Below are 14,241 nucleotides of genomic sequence, written 5' to 3' on the forward strand. Positions count from 1 at the left end.
AGTGTCCCCTGCCCCCCCCCCCCCCTGCATCTGTTTATTGTAATTATATCTAATCCCTATGTTATATATGTAAGAGTGTTATACCTTGTGATTTGTCATGTGATTGTTACCCATGAGGTATCAGTGACCAGGTGACCAATAGGACCCCACCAGAGCCTCCCCTATAGAAACCCTGGTTGGAGCCTCGGCATGCTCTCTTAGAGGTAGATTTATCAAAACCCGTGCAGAGGAAAAGTTGCCCAGTTGCCCATAGCAACCAATCAGCTCGCTTCTTTCATTTTTAAAAAGGCCTCTGCAAAATGAAAGATGTGATCTGATTGGTTGCTATGGGTAACTGGGCAACTTTTCCTCTGCAGAGGTTTTGATAAATCTCCCCCTTAGTCTTTGCTGAGGTCCAGTCAAGTCATACCTAAGTGTGTATCCAGAGTCATAGGAGGCCTCAAGTCCAGTCTGCAGCCACAAGCTACAAACCTGCAAGTAAGCACAGTCATTCTTGTCAGTCACAAGTCAGTCACGTCAAAGTCATCTGTCTAGTCAACGTGGCCAGCATTACATTTTCCACCTCTACTACAAGTCCCAGCAAGCCCTTAAGGTCTCTGAAGTCACTGGTCACCTCCGTGGGCCCCTGGCTGAACTATATAGACTTTTCCACCTGTCTAACCTCAGTAAAGCTACTGTTGTCCGTAACTTGACATTGGAGTCATTATTGCCCCCCGTGCCTAGCCCAGGATCCAGCGGTATACCTTCGGGTGGTATTGAGGATAAACCACGCCCTGGCAGCACAAATACAAGGGGTTAATGCCATCTGCCCCTAGGTAATTCCATCTGCCCTTTGCATCACTCCCTCTACCACAATGCCAGGAAGGGTTAGGACTTTCGACTTCAACAATGTTTAGGTAGATGATAGGTTTCGAAGTCACATCCACAGGACCCAAGGTTTCCCAGCAATCATAGCCAAAATGCATTGTACTTCCTCCACCAAGAAAGAAAGAATGTCCAGCGCACACACGTGTAAAACCGAGCTGCTTTATTGCATGGTTGCATAGGATACATCGGACACTCAGGTAACGTGACGCGTTTCGGCCCGCAGGGCCGAAACGCGTCACGTTACCTGAGTGTCCGATGTATCCTATGGCAACCATGCAATAAAGCAGCTCGGTTTTACACGTGTGTACGCTGAACATTCTTCCTTTCTTGCATATGTTTGGACTAGTCCTGGTCCTGTCCGTGCGCAGAAGCCTTGGGTGGAGCTGGTTCTACTTGCTTGTACCTACTTCCTCCACCAGCTTGTTTTCTTTACAACTTAACCTGGTGCCATATATATATTACACTAACCTGGCTGTGCAAATAGCATGAAAGAAAATGTGATTCATCACACCAGGCCTCCTTTTCCCATTGCTCCATGATCTATGCCTGAGACTCAAATCCTTATGGTAGAAGCTTCCTGTGGCAGACAGGGGATTTTCTATTGCTATTTTACTATTATGGCCAGGATTATTTTTTTGTGAAATAATAGCTTATAGACATAGTGAGAACACCTCATAAGATCTATTGTTTTGGAGATACTCTGACCCAGTCCTTTAGCTACCAAAGTTTGGTCCTAGCCACTAAGAACCTTAGAAACATTTTTATAGCTTCACAACACATCAACTTCAAGAACTGAAGTATAATATATATATCTCATATCCCACCCCTTGGATCTATGACCATTCTCCAAAATCTAGAAACTACAACCTGTAATATTATAACACTCCAAAAAATTTATCCAGGCTCCTTTTGAACTCTAGAAACAAAATTTCAACCACCCCTCAAGGATACCACCCTACTAGGTGCACAGTGAAAGAATGGTTTGAAGACAGTTTGTTTGAACAATGCAAAAAATATTTATTAAAATTATTCAATTAAAAAACATTTGAACAGAGCAATATTGAATATATTGGATTACCATAGGGCCCTAATGGTATATATTCATAGTAATATATGAGGCACTGCGGTTGTAAATAATGGCCGACTGTCCGGATTGTACTGTTAAACCGGCAATTTGTATATCTGGTTGAAAAGTCCTTTGTGTGGATTGGACTAAAAATGCCTGTAGTCTCTATGGAGATGAATAATGCTCACTGTGTCCGCTGGTCCCTTACTGCGACGGGCCGAAAATGTTGGGAGTAGCAGTTCTACTTCACAAGCAGAGCGTTGATTTCGGCTTGGTTTGGGAGCGGTGATATAGCAGATGGCTCCCACGTAGCTGCGGCGTGAGGCTGTTGTAATATCGGACCCTCACTGGCTTACTCCGGTTGAAATGCTGGCGGTGGTGGCAGCATATCAGGCATGTAAGGTAGAATCAGAAGCAGGTGAATGCGTCAGATGGATAGAAATCTCGGCTGGAGCAGCGGGTCTATAAGCGGCTGGTTTAGGTTAAGTCAGCTTCTGAATGGGCAGTGCCCATTAAAACAAATATTTTAAAAATACTGTTAATATCAATTTGTTCTGTAATTTGTTCTATACTAATACCTCCTTTTGCTTACCATGTGAATCACTTGATTCACATGATATTTTACCATCTATCGCAACGCATCCATGTGGATTTATATGGGACCCACCCCTTGTAGATGTGTATTTATGGATATTTATATAGGATTCATGTGCATTTTTCTGTATCCATCCTAAAGTTTTCCAGTTTTCCCCCTTCTTCCTTCCCCCCCCCCAATACAATGAGTTTATATGAGAACTTGATCTGTATTTGCATACCCCGTTAATTTTGGTCAGCAATCAGCTTGTCCATATATTAACCACCCCGGTAATTCCGCTTTGGGACGAAATGTCCCTTTCCCTTTATAACACTGATTACTGCAGCAGCTAAAATTATATTTATATATCTAAATATATACCCTTTTTGAATGTTTCTTGGCCCATATATGGCTAGCACTAGCACTGGTCCTTGCCATGATGTTTCCCATCCACAGCGCTGCCCGCTCTGGGGTTTGTGAAGAAAGCTAGTAGGTCCATCCGCCCACAGCTGACAGCCACGGTGGTGCAACTCGCTTCTCCCCCCATAACATACTATGAACACCAAAAGTCTATCAACTCACTGTTTGGATAAAAGTAGGAAAATATCCTCTAACCCGAGGAGGTCTCCCATCTCGACCACGGCCGCTCCTGTGAATGTTCATAGAGATCGGCTTTTTCATTCATTTAGAGCACGCACCTACTGAAGCGCTGTAATGTAGAAACTGACTCGGACAATGATTGTCCTCAAGAGCCCAGTTTCCGAGTGATACTGACAATTCCATTGGAAAACACTAAATGTTCTTACACTCTGTGTACCATAGTTACATAGTTAGTACGGTCGAAAAAAGACATATGTCCATCAAGTTCAACCAGGGAATTAAGGGGTAGGGATGTGATGAGATTTTATATTTCTTCATAAGCATTAATCTTATTTTGTTCCAGGAATGTATCTAATCCTGTTTTAAAGCTGTTAATTGTTCCTGCTGTGACCAGTTCCTGAGGTAGACCGTTCCATAAATTCACAGTCCTCACGGTAAAGAAGGCGTGTCGCCCCTTGAGACTAAACTTTTTCTTCTCCAGACGGAGGGAGTGCCCCCTCGTCCTTTGGGGGGGTTTAACCTGGAACAGTTTTTCTCCATATTTTTTGTATGGGCCATTAATACTTATATACGTTTATCATATCCCCCCTTAAACGTCTCTTCTCAAGACTAAACAATTGTAACTCCTTTAATCGCTCCTCATAGCTAAGATGTTCCATGCCCCATATTAGTTTAGTCGCGCGTCTCTGCACCCTTTCCAACTCCGCAGTGTCCCTTTTATGGACAGGTGCCCAAAACTGAACAGCATATTCCAGGTAAGGCCGTACCAATGATTTATAAAGTATTCATTTTTATTATGTTTTTTAGAATGTAAGAATCAATGTTTAATTTGTATCGTTGTGAAGGTTTTCATAGGATATAATTATGTGAAATGATTTTCGTGGGGTCTGACGTGAATATAAGACACGTCAGAATGCACTACCAATCAGAACCTGACGAAGAGGGGGTCCCCGCCCCTCGAAACGCGTTGTTCCCTTTCTTAAATAAATCTCTTTTGTTTTACTATAAGTCCGCTTCCATGACGGTTTTTATGCCCTAATAACTGCCGTGATTTAAGAGGAGGAGAGCGCCGCTCAGAAGCACCCCCTTTTGGACCTGGGGATTCTTGCATCTCATTTGTATCTCATTTATACAGTACCACAGACCGTCCTCCCTTGGTGGATCACAGGATCGGTGCAGGCTGCACTCCTTCACAGCCTTCTTCTTCCCCAGGTGTGGGAATCAAGCGACATTAGGTGTTGTGCTCTAAGTACAATACCTTAAGGTGAGTGGAAAATTTTACTTCACCTATTTCACCCTTGTTAAAAATAAAACTGTGCTTAGATGCGCACGGGTCTGTTCCGTTTTTGTCTTTGCATTTGCTGAACCAGAATACTAAGTATGTTATATAAAAGATGCATATTCACTGGAATTTTAGACATAATGCATTAAAATTGGAAAAGGAATACCAGTATAGATGGTAGCACGGTGAATATATATATAGATTATGAAAGTGTGTTTAACAAACTAATGTGAATATATGCATCAAAGATAACCGGTGTGGATAACATAGCTGTGTGAATAGTGTTGGAGGATGTGCGGGTGTGGTTGAATGATCAGTTGGCAAAAAGAGATCAAACATTCTGGGATGTTGAAACTGGTGTGATTATGTTGGAAAAGAAATGGGAGTGGATGGAAGAAACTGGTGTGCATAGGTGCATAAAAAATAGGTAGAGGATGCTGTGAATGAAAACACTGTGTGAATAGTGTCAAAAAATGAATGTGTTCATTTGCTATGAGATAGATGGAAAGTGGAATAAGTAACTATGTGAAAGAATGATCGATGGCCTAAAAGAGGAATTTGAAACTGGTGTGTATATAGATTTCATGCCAAAAATGAAAATCAAAATCAAAATAAAAGAAATAGAAATAAAAATGAGGAATAAAAAACAAAAAAATTATTATTGAATAATAAGTAAATGGTAAATAATAAAAATGAAAAAAAAATGAATAAAAATGAAAATGAAAAATAATGAAAATAAAAATAAAAACAAAAATAAAAAATAAAAAGTATGAAAGATAAAATAAAATGTAAATAAGAAATGCAATGAAAAATAATAATGGATAGTGAATAAATAAATAATAAGAAAAATAGAATAAAGATGAAACAGGTTGAAATAGATGTGATGGCAGTGAGGATGTTAAGTGTATGTTGGGAACAGTATGATAATAAAAGATTGATAAATGTGGATATGAATGGGGAAGAGCTAATTAATAAGTATATAAGTAGAATACAGATGTGAATATGGTGTGGGTGTATGTGAACTAGGTTGTTTATGAATTGGGAAATAAATATGTGAGTGAAATGATCAATTGTCAATATTAGTGATAGTTATTACCCAGAGCATGGTGCATATAAAATCTACATGGAATCCAAAGGAACAGTCACTTCAACATTCAAGACATCGGTGTTGATAAATAAGGGATCTGTCTAGGAACCGACCTCCGCCGCCTCCTTGTATATAGGCGGTAGATGTCGGATCCGTGGTAGAACCCTCAGAGTAAACCAAATAATTCAAAGCTGGAATTCAGGCCCTTAGGTTCTATGGTGTCAAATTCAAAAAAAATTTTGCTCTCTGCTTTTGACATTTTTAGTATATAACTTCCTCCCTGCCAATCTCTCTTGATGACTTGAAAACCTACAAACTTCAATGGATGGATCCCTATTGTGTACTTTGAGAAAATGTGAGGATAGGGGGTGTTTTTGTTCCCCCTTTTTTATATTGTTAACATGTTCTGCTATCCTGGCTTTCAATTGCCGTTTAGTTCTCCCCACATATTGTTTGTGGCAACCGCACTCTAGTATATATAACACCCCATTTGTATTGCATGTAATGCATTCCTCAATTTTCCATTTAAATTCATTCACTCTGGAGTACACAGTGGATGTATTCTGTATTCTGGGATGGATTTTTTCGTTCGGTGGATTCTTTAGGAATGAAGAAATCTTTTCTGTCAAGAGCTTTGATTTTATCCGGAGATTTTTGAAGGACAGCCTGCGGGTACCCTTTCTCCCGAAACTGGCTAGTTAGATGTTCAGCTTCTTCTAAAAGTATCATCTTCTGTGCAATTCCTTTTTAATCGGCGGTACTGTCCACTAGGGATATTTTGTAACCACCGGGGAAGGTGACAGCTTTCAAAATCAATGAAGCTGGTTTTTTTACTATGGGCTTTGTGAAAGTATTGCATTTTAAACTACCTTTACTAGCTTTTATCTCTAGATCCAAGAATTCAATTTGGGAGTGACTGATAGTGGACGTGAAAACTAAATTGTGGGCGTTATTGTTTAAACCGTGAATGAAAGAATTTAAATCAACTAAGGACCTACTCCAAATCATAAAAATGTCATCTATATACCGCCACCAGAGCACCAGGTTCGCGCCAAGCTTGGGACTGATGTGGTCCTCATCCACGCCTCCATCTGTTGCATTCACCTGCTTCTGATTCTACCTTACATGCCTGATATGCTGCCACCACCGCGAGCATTTCCACCGGAGTAAGCCAGCGAGGGTCCGATATTACAACAGCCTCACGCCGCAGCTACGTGGGAGCCATCTGCTATATCACCGCTCCCAAACCAAGCCGAAATCAACGCTCTGCTTGTGAAGTAGAACTGCTACTCCCATCATTTTCAGGGGACACGGTGAGCATTATTCATCTCCATAGAGACTACAGGCATTTTTAGTCCAATCCACAAAAAGGACTTTACAACCAGATATACAAATTGCCGGTTTAACAGTACAATCCGGACAGTCAGCCATTATTTACAACTGCAGTGCCGCATATATTACTATGAATATATACCATTAGGGCCCTATGATAATCCAATATATTCAATATTGCTCTGTTCAAATGTTTTTTAATTGAATAATTTTAAATGTATTTTAATAAATATTTTTTGCATTGTTCAAACAAAATGTCTTCGAACCATTTTTTCACTGTGCACCCAGTAGGGGGGTATCCTTGAGGGGTGGTTGAAATTTTGTTTCTAAATTTGTTTTGCTCAGTCGGTGGGGACCGATTTTTTAACCACAATTTAACCTCGGATACAAGGTTGTTGTTATGCCGAGCGCTCCGGGTCCCCGCTCCTCCCCGGAGCACTCACGGCGTCTCTCTCCCTGCAGCGCCCCGGTCAGTCCCGCTGACCGGGAGCGCTGCACTGACATGGCCGTCGGGGATGCGATTCGCACAGCGGGACGCGCCCGCTCGCGAATCGCATCCCAAGTCACTTACCCGTCCCGGTCCCCTGCTGTCATGTGCTGGCGCGCGCGGCTCCGCTCTCTAGGGCGCGCGCGCGCCAGCTCCCTGAGACTTAAAGGGCCAGTGCACCAATGATTGGTGCCTGGCCCAATTAGCTTAATTGGCTTCCACCTGCTCCCTGGCTATATCACATCACTTCCCCTGCACTCCCTTGCCGGATCTTGTTGCCTTGTGCCAGTGAAAGCGTTTAGTGTTGTCCAAAGCCTGTGTTACCTGAACTCCTGCTATCCATCTTGACTACGAACCTTGCCACCTGCCCCGACCTTCTGCTACGTCTGACCTTGCCTCTGCCTAGTCCTTCTGTCCCACGCCTTCTCAGCAGTCAGCGAGGTTGAGCCGTTGCTAGTGGATACGACTTGGTTGCTACTGCTGCAGCAAGACCATCCCGCTTTGCGGCGGGCTCTGGTGAACACCAGTAGCCTCTTAGAACCGGTCCACCAGCACAGTCCACGCCAATCCCTCGCAGACACAGTGGATCCACAACCTGTAAGCCGAATCGTGACAGTAGATCCGGCCATGGATCCCGCTGAGGTGCCGCTGCCAAGTCTCGCTGACCTTACCACGGTGGTCGCTCAGCAATCGCAGCAAATTGCCCAACAAGGACAGCAGCTGTCGCAGTTGACCGCCACGTTACAGCAACTTCTGCCTCTGCTACAGCAGCAACCATCTCCTCCGCCAGCTCCTGCACCTCCTCCGCAGCGAGTGGCCGCTCCTAGCCTCCGCTTGTCCCTGCCGGACAAATTTGATGGGGACTCTAGACTCTGCCGTGGATTTCTGTCTCAATGTTCCCTGCATATGGAGATGTTGTCGGACTTGTTTCCTACAGAACGGTCTAAGGTGGCGTTCGTAGTGAGCCTTCTTTCAGGAAAGGCCTTGTCTTGGGCCACACCGCTCTGGGACCGCAATGATCCTGCCACAACCACAGTCCAGTCCTTCTTCGCTGAAGTCCGTAGTGTCTTCGAGGAACCAGCCCGAGCTTCTTCTGCCGAGACTGCCCTGCTGAACCTGGTCCAGGGTAATTCTTCAGTGGGCGAGTACGCCATCCAATTTCGTACTCTTGCTTCCGAATTATCATGGAATAACGAGGCTCTCTGCGCGACCTTTAAAAAAGGACTATCCAGTAGCATCAAGGATGTGCTGGCCGCACGAGAGATTCCTGCCAACCTGCAAGAACTTATCCATTTGGCCACCCGCATTGACATGCGTTTTTCTGAGAGACATCAGGAGCTCCGCCAGGAAAAAGACTTAGATCTCTGGGCACCTCTCCCACAGCATCCTTTGCAATCTACGCCTGGGCCTCCCGCCGAGGAGGCCATGCAAGTGGATCGGTCTCGCCTGACCCAGGAAGAGCGGAATCGCCGTAGGGAAGAAAATCTTTGTCTGTACTGTGCCAGTACCGAGCATTTCTTGGTGGATTGCCCTATTCGTCCTCCACGTCTGGGAAACGCACGCACCCAGCTCACGTGGGTGTGGCGTCTCTTGGTTCAAAGTCTGCTTCTCCACGTCTCACGGTGCCCGTGCGGATTTCTCCTTCAGCCAACTCCTCCCTCTCAGCCGTGGCCTGCTTGGACTCTGGTGCCTCTGGGAATTTCATTTTGGATTCTTTGGTGAATAAATTCTGCATCTTGGTGACCCGTCTCGTCAAGCCGCTCTACATTTCCGCGGTCAACGGATTTAGATTGGATTGCACCATGCGTTACCGCACAAAACCCCTCTTAATGTGCATTGGACCCCACCACGAAAGGATTGAATTTTTTGTCCTTCCCAACTGCACCTCTGAGGTCCTCCTCGGTCTGCCATGGCTCCAGCTTCATTCTCCCACCCTTGACTGGACCACCGGGGGGATCAAGAACTGGGACTCTGCTTGCCACAAGAAATGCCTCTCCCCCCCTCCCAGTCCCGTCAGGCAAGCCTCAGTGCCTCCTCATGGCCCCCGTCCTGGTGTCACCCTGCCCCGTGCCAAGCTTCACCCTCTGCCCTCCCTCCCCATTCCCACTCCTGCTGTACGGCCTGCCTTTGAGGAAACCCTTCAATCACTCCCGGTGTCCTCATCCCATGGGAAGCAGTTACCTGACAAAGAAAGGGGGAGACCTAAGGGGGGGGGGTACTGTTACGCCAAGCGCTCCGGGTCCCCGCTCCTCCCCGGAGCGCTCACGGCGTCTCTCTACCTGCAGCACCCCGGTCAGTCCCGCTGACCGGGAGCGTTGCACTGACATGGCCGTCGGGGATGCGATTCGCACAGCGGGACGCGCCCGCTCGCGAATCGCATCCCAAGTCACTTACCCGTCCCGGTCCCCTGCTGTCATGTGCTGGCGCGCGCGGCTCCGCTCTCTAGGGCGCGCGCACGCGCCAGCTCCCTGAGACTTAAAGGGCCAGTGCACCAATGATTGGTGCCTGGCCCAATTAGCTTAATTGGCTTCCACCTGCTCCCTGGCTATATCACATCACTTCCCCTGCACTCCCTTGCCGGATCTTGTTGCCTTGTGCCAGTGAAAGCGTTTAGTGTTGTCCAAAGCCTGTGTTACCTGAACTCCTGCTATCCATCTTGACTACGAACCTTGCCACCTGCCCCGACCTTCTGCTACGTCTGACCTTGCCTCTGCCTAGTCCTTCTGTCCCACGCCTTCTCAGCAGTCAGCGAGGTTGAGCCGTTGCTAGTGGATACGACTTGGTTGCTATTGCTGCAGCAAGACCATCCCGCTTTGCGGCGGGCTCTGGTGAACACCAGTAGCCTCTTAGAACCGGTCCACCAGCACGGTCCACGCCAATCCCTCGCAGACACAGTGGATCCACAACCTGTAAGCCGAATCGTGACAGTAGATCCGGCCATGGATCCCGCTGAGGTGCCGCTGCCAAGTCTCGCTGACCTTACCACGGTGGTCGCTCAGCAATCGCAGCAAATTGCCCAACAAGGACAGCAGCTGTCGCAGTTGACCGCCACGTTACAGCAACTTCTGCCTCTGCTACAGCAGCAACCATCTCCTCCGCCAGCTCCTGCACCTCCTCCGCAGCGAGTGGCGGCTCCTAGCCTCCGCTTGTCCCTGCCGGACAAATTTGATGGGGACTCTAGACTCTGCCGTGGATTTCTGTCTCAATGTTCCCTGCATATGGAGATGTTGTCGGACTTGTTTCCTACAGAACGGTCTAAGGTGGCGTTCGTAGTGAGCCTTCTTTCAGGAAAGGCCTTGTCTTGGGCCACACCGCTCTGGGACCGCAATGATCCTGCCACAACCACAGTCCAGTCCTTCTTCGCTGAAGTCCGTAGTGTCTTCGAGGAACCAGCCCGAGCTTCTTCTGCCGAGACTGCCCTGCTGAACCTGGTCCAGGGTAATTCTTCAGTGGGCGAGTACGCCATCCAATTTCGTACTCTTGCTTCCGAATTATCATGGAATAACGAGGCTCTCTGCGCGACCTTTAAAAAAGGCCTATCCAGTAGCATCAAGGATGTGCTGGCCGCACGAGAGATTCCTGCCAACCTGCAAGAACTTATCCATTTGGCCACCCGCATTGACATGCGTTTTTCTGAGAGACATCAGGAGCTCCGCCAGGAAAAAGACTTAGATCTCTGGGCACCTCTCCCACAGCATCCTTTGCAATCTACGCCTGGGCCTCCCGCCGAGGAGGCCATGCAAGTGGATCGGTCTCGCCTGACCCAGGAAGAGAGGAATCGCCGTAGGGAAGAAAATCTTTGTCTGTACTGTGCCAGTACCGAGCATTTCTTGGTGGATTGCCCTATTCGTCCTCCACGTCTGGGAAACGCACGCACGCACCCAGCTCACGTGGGTGTGGCGTCTCTTGGTTCAAAGTCTGCTTCTCCACGTCTCACGGTGCCCGTGCGGATTTCTCCTTCAGCCAACTCCTCCCTCTCAGCCGTGGCCTGCTTGGACTCTGGTGCCTCTGGGAATTTCATTTTGGATTCTTTGGTGAATAAATTCTGCATCCCGGTGACCCGTCTCGTCAAGCCGCTCTACATTTCCGCGGTCAACGGAGTTAGATTGGATTGCACCATGCGTTACCGCACAAAACCCCTCTTAATGTGCATTGGACCCCACCACGAAAGGATTGAATTTTTTGTCCTTCCCAACTGCACCTCTGAGGTCCTCCTCGGTCTGCCATGGCTCCAGCTTCATTCTCCCACCCTTGACTGGACCACCGGGGAGATCAAGAACTGGGACTCTGCTTGCCACAAGAAATGCCTCTCCCCCCCTCCCAGTCCCGTCAGGCAAGCCTCAGTGCCTCCTCATGGCCCCCGTCCTGGTGTCACCCTGCCCCGTGCCAAGCTTCACCCTCTGCCCTCCCTCCCCATTCCCACTCCTGCTGTACGGCCTGCCTTTGAGGAAACCCTTCAATCACTCCCGGTGTCCTCATCCCATGGGAAGCAGTTACCTGACAAAGAAAGGGGGAGACCTAAGGGGGGGGGGGGGGTACTGTTACGCCAAGCGCTCCGGGTCCCCGCTCCTCCCCGGAGCGCTCACGGCGTCTCTCTCCCTGCAGCACCCCGGTCAGTCCCGCTGACCGGGAGCGCTGCACTGACATGGCCGTCGGGGATGCGATTCGCACAGCGGGACGCGCCCGCTCGCGAATCGCATCCCAAGTCACTTACCCGTCCCGGTCCCCTGCTGTCATGTGCTGGCGCGCGCGACTCCGCTCTCTAGGGCGCGCGCGCGCCAGCTCCCTGAGACTTAAAGGGCCAGTGCACCAATGATTGGTGCCTGTCCCAATTAGCTTAATTGGCTTCCACCTGCTCCCTGGCTATATCACATCACTTCCCCTGCACACCCTTGCAGGATCTTGTTGCCTTGTGCCAGTGAAAGCGTTTAGTGTTGTCCAAAGCCTGTGTTACCTGAACTCCTGCTATCCATCTTGACTACGAACCTTGCCACCTGCCCCGACCTTCTGCTACGTCTGACCTTGCCTCTGCCTAGTCCTTCTGTCCCACGCCTTCTCAGCAGTCAGCGAGGTTGAGCCGTTGCTAGTGGATACGACCTGGTTGCTATTGCCGCAGCAAGACCATCCCGCTTTGCGGCGGGCTCTGGTGAACACCAGTAGCCTCTTAGAACCGGTCCACCAGCACGGTCCACGCCAATCCCTCGCTGACACAGTGGATCCACAACCTGTAAGCCGAATCGTGACAGTTGTGAGCTGCACACATATTTCCATTTATCTCCTATTGAACTCTATTGACTATTGACCACATGTTTTTCAGCTTTTGCACTTTTGTTTTTTCCTCATCACCTTCTAAAAATCACAACTCTTTCTATTTTGCACCTAAGGACTCATTTGGGGATTATTTTTTGTACCACCAATTGTACTTTGTAATGACATCAATCATTTCAACACAAAATTTACGGCGAACCCAGAAAAAAATATTTGTGGGGCAAAATTGGGGAAAAAAGTCATTTGGTAACTTTTTGGGACTTCTGATTCTACACAGTGCACTTTTTGGTACAAATGACACCAAATATTTATTCTGTAGGTCCCTACACTTACAATGATACCCAATTTATATAGGTTTTTCTTTATTTCACTACTTTAAATAAATTTTAACTACATGCACCAAAATTAGTATGTTTTAAATTTTCATCTTCTGAACCCTATAACTTTTTTATTTTTCTGTATACAGGGTAATATGAGGGCTAATTTTTTGCGTTAAGATCTGAAGTTTTCATTGGTACCATTTTTGTTTTGATGGGACTTTTTGATCGGTTTTTATACATTTTTATAGAGTATACAAAGTGACCAAAAAGACGCAATTTTGGACTTTGGTATTTTTTTTACGTGTACGCCGTTGACCATGTGGTTTAATTAACATTATATTTTTATAATTTGGACATTTACACACGTGGCAATACCACATATGTTTATTTTTATTATGTTTTTATATTTTTTATATGGAATTTGGGAAAAGGGGGGTGATTTGAACTTTTAATAAGGAAGGGGTTAATGTGTTTTTTTTGTTTTTTTTTTACTTTTATAAAACTTTTTTTTTTACAATTTATCAGTCCCCTTAGGGGACTTTCAGGAGGAATTATTAGATTCCTCATACAGATCAATATGGTTCATAGAACCACATTGATCTGTGTGATATGCGCTCCATTGATAAAGCCTGGTCCTGCCAGGTTTTATCAATGGGAGAGCCGGGACAGCCACAGCAGCAGAGGTAAGCCCTCCGGCTACCTCCACAGTGGATTGCCCCTGTGATCGCACTTCTGGGGGGCGATCCACCCCACTGGACCACCAGGGAGTGTTCACAGCTTTCTTTAGACACCACTGTTAACTTTGACAGCGGCGATTTAAAGGGTTAAAGGGGTTATCCAGGAAAAAACTTTTTTTTTAAATATCAACTGGCTCCAGAAAGTTAAACAGATTTGTAAATTACTTCTATTAATTTTTTTTTATCCTTTCAGTGTTCTTTTCTGTATAAGTGCTCTCTGATGACACCTGTCTCGGGAACCGCCCAGTTTAGAAGCAAATCCCCATAGCAAACATCTTCTACTCTGTGCAGTTCCCGAGACAAGCAGAGATGTCAGCAGAGAGCACTGTTGCCAGACAGAAAACAACAACTCAACTTCAGAAGCTGATAATTATTGAAAGGATTAAGATTTTAGATAGAAGTAATTTACAAATCTGTTTAACTTTCTGGGGCCAGTTGACATAAGAAAAAAAGTTTTTTTTTCCTGGAATACCCCTTTAATAGCTGACCACGGCGTCCTGCTAGAGTGAGTCTGGAGTCCAAAGGAGGCCTAAAGTTAGTCAAGCAGCTATGGATTCTCAAGTCCCTTGCCCCACAAGTCAAGTCAAAGCCAGGTAAGCTACAGAAGTGGGAGGAAGTCAG

At 46.5% G+C, this 14,241-nt stretch overlaps 1 long non-coding RNA gene across 1 annotated transcript in view; it reads left to right on the forward strand.

Annotated features, from left to right (window-relative positions):
- Window positions 1-357: 357 nt before the first annotated feature.
- Window positions 358-14,241, forward strand: part of LOC130284977 (uncharacterized) — a 31,373-nt gene continuing 17,489 nt past the window's right edge. Inside the window, exons 1-2 of the long non-coding RNA XR_008847204.1 lie at window positions 358-477; window positions 4,243-4,371. This is a non-coding gene — a long non-coding RNA (uncharacterized LOC130284977). The remainder of the gene's footprint in view (window positions 478-4,242; window positions 4,372-14,241) is intronic.

Source organism: Hyla sarda, chromosome 8 (assembly GCF_029499605.1).
Source record: "Hyla sarda isolate aHylSar1 chromosome 8, aHylSar1.hap1, whole genome shotgun sequence".
Lineage (NCBI taxonomy): Eukaryota > Metazoa > Chordata > Amphibia > Anura > Hylidae > Hyla > Hyla sarda.